This window comes from Amphibalanus amphitrite, unplaced genomic scaffold (genome assembly GCF_019059575.1).
Source record: "Amphibalanus amphitrite isolate SeventyFive unplaced genomic scaffold, NRLGWU_Aamphi_draft 000001F_arrow, whole genome shotgun sequence".
NCBI lineage: Eukaryota > Metazoa > Arthropoda > Thecostraca > Balanomorpha > Balanidae > Amphibalanus > Amphibalanus amphitrite.
This window is the reverse complement of record NW_024881499.1, coordinates 647,807-655,271: the sequence shown is the minus strand read 5'-3', so window position 1 is coordinate 655,271 and position 7,465 is coordinate 647,807.

Genomic DNA, 7,465 nt, shown 5'->3' with positions numbered 1-7,465 from the left:
CAATTTTGAACAGTTTTTTCGCTATAACTTGGCCAAAAAAGAGGTATCGATCTCAAATTTGGTATGTAGATAGAAGGCGGTAGTGACTATCACATATATTCCGGGTTTTTTTTTCGAAATTCAAAAAGCTTTTTTGATTTTTTGGCTATTATACTAAAAAAATCTATTTTTTTATTTTGGGGGTCAAAATTCGAAAAATTCGAAAAACCGAAACAGCAATTTTGTAGCTCTCTTGATTCCACACCTTTTATGTTGAAACATTTTTCTGTATCTCTAAAGCTGTAGGCCTGACAGCTCTTCCCGCGAAACCTTTTTTTGGGTCGAAAATGGCAAAAATGACGTCACTCTGACGTCATTAGCGGCCAACCTATCATAGCCTTTGGAAAAAAAAATTTTGGTCACCATGTGCGCTAGCTGCTCCCGGGAGGGTACTGAAAGTTTGGTGACGATCGGCGCAGCGGTTCTAGAGATATATTGAAAAAAAAACTAAAGGGGGGGGCAAAAAAATGCCCCCCCCCCCACCGCCTGGAAGGCTAAGCTCCTTGGCCATTGGGTGACTTAAGAATTTCAAGAGGTCAATGACAATTGTGGAGAAGATCGGGACCTGCTGTACCTAACTTCTGGAATGATATTTTATGACCTACCATGATCTCAAGAAACAACTAAGAAGTCAACGGTTATTTGTGTCATTATATGAAATGTTTTATGGCAAATAAAAAAAAGATCGGTTTGAGGGTACAATTTTGTCGTGATCCGACGCTTTTTACATAATAATACCCAAAATGTCCAAAGTGTCACGGAAACGTATGGCATTTGAGTAAACTTGGTTGAGTATGCAATGCGGTCTGGTAGGTAGGGGTAATGGCCCTGCCTGGCGCCCAAAAAGGGGGCACGACCCCGGAGGACCTGCCGAGTGCCGACCACTGATGTAAAGTGTTAGTATCGCCGTGTATTCGTTTGGACTGATATCCTGCGCTCTGATGGGGGGCATTTTGGCCCTCCTGTGGATTTTCTTAAATAGCGAGAAAACGGCGGCGCGCAGCGCCGCCAAATTCTCAGTACCTTCCCTGGCATCAATTTGACACCTTCACACAAAATTTCAAGTCACAGGTCACCCTGGGTCAGGAGTTATTGAGGTCAAACTGAGGTCATGTTCGAGTAAAAATGAGCAAAAAACATGACATCTTGAAACGCTCACCAAATCTACAATTTACAAGCAATTTTAAAGTTCTTTATGTGGTTGTGAAGAAAAAAAAACGGCGCTACAAAACTGCTATCTCGGATTTTCAAAAGTTTTGATTTTCATCCCAAGAAAAAAAATAAAAAAATGATTTTTTAGAAAAACTCAAAAATTCCCAAAAAATCGAATTTTGATAAAAACGGAATGTATATGATAGTCTCTGCGCTCTTCGATATACATACCAAATTTTAGATCGATACCTCATTTTTGGCCAAGTAATAGCGAAAAAAACCTCAAAATTGATGACGTCAAATTTTTGAACTCACTTTTTAGCAATTCTAGACCACGTAGCGCAAAACAAAGACCACCATTGAACTCCCCGTGACGAGCTGCATCGAATCGATACCCATTTTATGCAAAAATATCAACTTTGAAATTTGACCCAATTTGACCTGACCTTGACCTGACCTTGACCTGATCTTCACCAAAACATTATCTCAACTGACCCCAAGGGCTGATTGTCCCACATAATCGCATTTGGCATATAAAATGGACCATAACACATGCATCACATGATATTTTTATATTTTGACTCTCATTGACCTGACCTCTGTGACCTGACCTGGTATCAGTGACCTCAAATAGCAAATATGTGTTTGACGAACGTTTCCTCATCGATTATTTTCAATCAAATGCATTTTACTCGATTTTACAACGCTTTTCTTGAAATGCCTGTAAACGGTGAAAATTCGACCTTTGACCTGACCTGTGACACCGAGGTCAATGAAATTGGGTCACAAGGTAGTTCCACGTTGGGGCTATCCAACGCCGTTTGCCGCTTGTCGTTATGTTGCGTGGTTCTCGAGATCTTAGGGGGGGGGCTAAAATGCCCCCCCCCATGAATCAGACCGCGTTGCTCGGCAGACCCCATCAGGGGGCGGGATATAGGGGAAAGTTGGGTAAGACGGTCAGGGTAGGTAAGACGGGCACCCTTTCTGCAGACCAAACCAATAGCGCTACGAGCGAGAAAAATTAGGACCAGAATTGCCTTTCCCACTACACACCACCATTGAAGTCTGGTGAATTTGTGTTCAGTCAATAAACTTTTATTTTGATTTCTTTAAAACACTCATTTCATTGAAAACATCCATAATGTATTGTGCAAGATTTTGTGTGCAGCACTATAGAGTTAACCCTCGCCCGCACATGCCATTTTCCCATCCTAGAACGCACATGGGGGGGGGGGGTTGCCACCCCCCCCCCGCGCCATTTCGTTCCTGTTGGAGATAGAGCTTAGCAGTAAAGACCAAAAAGATTCTTTGGGAAGAGACAAATCCAATGATACCCAGTTTTACCTTCTCAGGTCAGTCATTGACCTTCCAGGTCAGGTCAAACTAAAAAATGTTGCTGTTTTGGGTCACCGTTGGATATCAAGTGCGCTGCTTATCAAGTACCGATGACGATGCTGTTTTCTGGTGCCAAGCCAGCTAGAACCTCTCTGTCACACTATCCGACCAGAATTTTGCTGCTGAGGTCATTTCAGGTCAAGTTAGGTCAAGGTCAATTATATGTGTTTGTATGTCTGTGTGTGTCTGTGTGTATACTGATGTGTGCACCGATTGTTTTTGGGTCCATATCACATGAAATCATGATCTGAGAAGCTTTTACCAAAAATGCAGTCAAAAAACTTCACAAAAAGTAAATTCAGCTTGCCTAAAACGCAATTAACTTAGATGACCTAGGTTGACCTTGACCCTGACCTTGACCCCTGTACATCGTCGAACAACATGTTCCATGATAGGTGGGAGGTAAGACTGGCAAAAAAGGCCGAAATCAGGGTGTCAAAAGCTCACAAGGCCCATGGCAAACGCAAGATGTTGAGAATTGGCCATTTGGGTCATGACATGACCTGAAAAACAAGGTCATATCTCCGAAACCAAAAATCACAGAAACTTGAAATTTTCAGTGGACATCAAGAAAGGATAGACGAGCAGCTATACGAAAAATCAGCCCTCTAGCTCTAAAAATGTTGAGTGCAGAGCAGAAAGACTGCCTGGGGGGGGGGTGGCAACCACCCCCCCCCCCCCCATGTGCGGGCGAGGGTTAAAAACTCGCAATCACTTGTGGTACACTCATATGCCACCAGTGTTCATTTACCGCGGATTTGCTTTGTCTGCATCAAATTGTTTGTACTTTGTCCACAGAGAAAAATCGTGCTAAACTTCTAACATTGAGTTTGGGGTAAGACGTGCAACTATGAATCCAAGGGGTCTGTAATGGTGAAAATATTTTGTTGCTGTAGGAAAAAAGAAGCATTTCTAATAAGAATAGGGGAAGCGGGGGGAGCACCGCCACCTTAAGCATTTCTGCTCACCGAGCTGATATGCGTAGTAAAAACGAAGCTCTTTTGCATTCATGTGAAAGTAGGAATGTTTTCCTACATGTTGGTATAGTTTCCAGCGCTCCATTATAAAATTTCGCTACTTTACAGACATTGAAAACAAGTCCTGCATTTTCCGTCCTCCAAAAAATGTGCGGGTAGCACCGCCACTGATGGCGATGTTATCCACAGATCGGCCTTACGGTGACAGCCACCCTTGGAAGCGTTACTGCTGTCTGAAATAGTAACTCAAACTCATATAAGACACACAAGAGTTGGTTGTTAGTTTGTCACAGATCAGACTGTTTGTTGCGGACGATATGCATGCAAAGCATGACAAATTCACGTTTATTTCGAAACATCCAGTGAAGTCAAACGTGAGGTTAAAAAACAGACGACGTTTGCGGCCTAACTAAAGCTCTTCTCCGAGCTGAGTGAATCATCATTGCGGCTTTATCCATTTTGCCACCCCTTGGGGTAGCACCGCCGAGCATGGCGGTGTTACCCCACACACAGTCATGGACCGACAACGCCCCGACAGCAAAACAAGCCGGGACGCGATTCTTCTGTAATTCCTTTCTAAACGAAGAGCACTTCATGCCCTCAAATTTAACGTAAAAATCAAGGCATTTTGACTTGAAATGACCACTTACTTGCTGCTAAAACATGCCAAATGATTACAACGATGGTTTGAAATTCACAAAATGGGCAATTGCGATCTCAAAATCAAATAAATCTTAGCGAAACCTACCTCACGCGGCGTCCCGTTTCCGTTCGGACACCGAAATGGCGGGTGTTTACATTTACAATTCAGAGTTTGCCGATAGAGAGGATGGCGGTGTTTCCCACATGGCGGTGCTACCCCCGCTTCCCCTATGTTCGATTTCGATGCTCACAGACATGTTAGCAATATTCCTTCGGCACAGTTTACCTATTCTCGAATAATGAATGTGAAAACGGCTCTACATGGCTTCTGAACTAGGGCCTATATACCAGCATACGCCTTCTGCACGAATCTCGTATACTGCTATTTTCGAAGCACTTGAGACCAACGGACGACTGTATCAATGCAGCTAATCTCGGGCATTTGTTGCGAGCTGTGCTGGTCGGTGAAAGAAGCTGGCCGTCTTGCCCTACCCATGTTGTGACCGTCTTACCCCATAGGGTGGGTTTTTGAAAGGTTTTGCAAAAATAGCTGCAGTTTATTTTTGAATCAGCCATCAGGTCTAAGTTTCAACTTCTGGCAAACGGAAGTAAAATGCCTGCGAAAGGTTTTTCACTCAGTTTCCCATTTCTATGATGTTTTTAACCGGCCGAAAAATGGCTCCAAAGTTAAGGTGCCCGTCTTACCCCACTTCCCATAACAGATCAGAGTTCAGTGTCTCTTATTACGATGTGGATTCGGCTTAACACCAATTCATCTCTTGCTCCACTTACTTCATTTCTGGCATCGTTATGATGACTGTAATGCTGACTTGTTTGCTAAACTGAGCGCAATGCTTTTGTCACAGCTATCCAATCGTTTGACTTCTCTACATAGTATATACCGTGGTTAGACTCGTGAGTCGTGAGTGGTGTTGAACTCAGCAAGGACAAGTGTTACGGCCCGTTTGAAAACCCGGCCGGCTTAAGGAAATATACCTACCTATCCACTTTTGAATAGGGTTTTGAACTGTAATAGCAGTTTTGTTGCTTGAGCTTTTTGACGGCGCTTTTTGACCTGACCTGACCCGACAACTTTTTTTGGTCAGAATTTGCGCGATGAATTTTTAGGAAGCCACCGAGCATGAGCTTTCGGTCTTTCGGCGTTTGGCAATGGGACGATAAAAACCTGAGGGGCGGGGGCCCCCGGAATAGAGTTAACCCTCGCTGGCCGAGGGGGGGGGGCGGGTGCCACCCCACATGCTCCCATGCATTAGCGTGGGTGCCAAGGTCACCGGAAGGTCAGGTCAGGTCATTTACCTTTGATGGCCTCGGTTCATATTTTCGAGTTTTATATGTTTCCAGGCTAGTTTTTGGAGCTGAATTCATTCGAATTTAGCAACCATTTAACCGTTTACGAAGTAGTTTAGTGTTTTGTAACATGTTACGAAGCTGTCAGAGGCGGTTGCCACCTGCTACGAATACCCGGCAAAAGGCCCTTACTGGTTGACCTAACCTGACCTGACCCGACCTGGCCTAAATGCATGAAGACATCATCTATGATTAACTAACATGACATTCGTGATCAGCACCCCGAAAAAACATAGCAGCCACCCTTTACGACGCTCTAACAGGTCCCGATTTTCCCGACTTTTGAGTCATTGACCTGACCTGGAAGGTCAACTGATGACCTAGGACCTTGAAATTGGGTATCATCGGCTTCCTTTCATCACGGGAAACACGGTCGTTTTTTCCGCGAAGCTCTAGCTCGATCAGGGGCGAAACGGTAAGGGGGGAGGGTCCAACGGACCCCCCCCCCCCATATACAATAATATTCGCAGCTGGAAAACACCAATACGGGCGAGGGTTAATGGATTATTAAAGACAATTTTCCAGGTTGCCCCCAGTCAAATTCCCTTAACCCTCGCCCTGGCAGGGGGGGGGGTCGATGCGACCCCCCCCCCCCCTAAGGTTTTTCGAAGATAGCGTAAAAACGGCGGCGCGCAGCGCCGCCAAATTTGGCACAGCCTATGGGGCAGCTTTTTTACATATGACCTGAAAATTTCAGGTCCGGGTGACCTTGGGTCAGGTCACCAGGTCAGAAAAACCGGTACAAGGTCATGGTCAAATTTCAATTTTCTTTTTGCACCTGTCCAACTCACAGTTTTGGACTGATTTCCTTCAAACTTTCAGGATGTGCTAAGTTCACCGAGTTGTATAACATATAGTTCGGGTTTTTTTAGGTCACTGACCTGAGGTCAGTTAGAGGTCATTACGTCGTAATGTTAAGCCTATGGGAAAATACTAAATTCGGAAAATACTGGAGATATCCGCTTCGTTCTATCACTTTTGTGCTTTGAAACCACAGTACTTAACAGCAGGTCACTTGGTGCTTCTTTGTTTGGTGTACTTATCCATGGGTCAGGTCAAATGAGGTCAACTGAGGTCAAATGACGTTTTTGCCAATAACTTGGCACATAATGCTGCTAGAGCTTAAAAAATGGTATCATTGTGTTCCTGGTGATCAGCCGAATCGAATGATATGCGATATGATGCAATTTGGTTAACTTTAACTTAATTGATTAATTTAAGTTTACTTAAAATTTAAGAAAAACTTTAAGTACACTTAAGCAAGCTAAAAAGTATATCATTCGACGCGCCTTGACGTGCTGAGTTCACTGGTGCTTTTCTTTTTGCTCTATCTTAATTAGATCAAAAGTTATAAGCGAAAAACTTTTGACCTGTTTTTAGCGAAATTTTTACATTTACCCTAAATATTGACCTAGAGCAACCAAATTTGCACAGGGGCGAGAACTCCAGGGGGCCCACCTACCTACCAAATTTGGTGTTTCTAGATGCCATAGGAGCCAATCGCGAGGGGGGGGGTCGCATCGACCCCCCCCCCCTGCCAGGCCGTGTTATGAAAAATGCCCTGCCAGGGCGAGGGTTAACCCTCGACGGCACAGGCCATTTTGCGTCCTTCGACGGCACAAGGGGGGGGGGGTTGGTACGACCCCCCCCTCGCGTTTGGCCCCTGATCGAGCTAGAGCTTCGCGGGAAAAAGGTTCGTGTTGCCCGTCACGAGAGGAAGCCGATGATACTCAATTTTAAGGTCCTAGGTCATCGGGTGACCTTCCAGGTCAGGTCAATGACCCGAAAACGGGGAAAATCGGGACCTGTTAGAAAGTCGTAAAGTGTGGCTGCTATGTGGCTTTCCGGGGTGCTGATCACGAATATCGTGTTAGTTTTTATCAGAGATGATG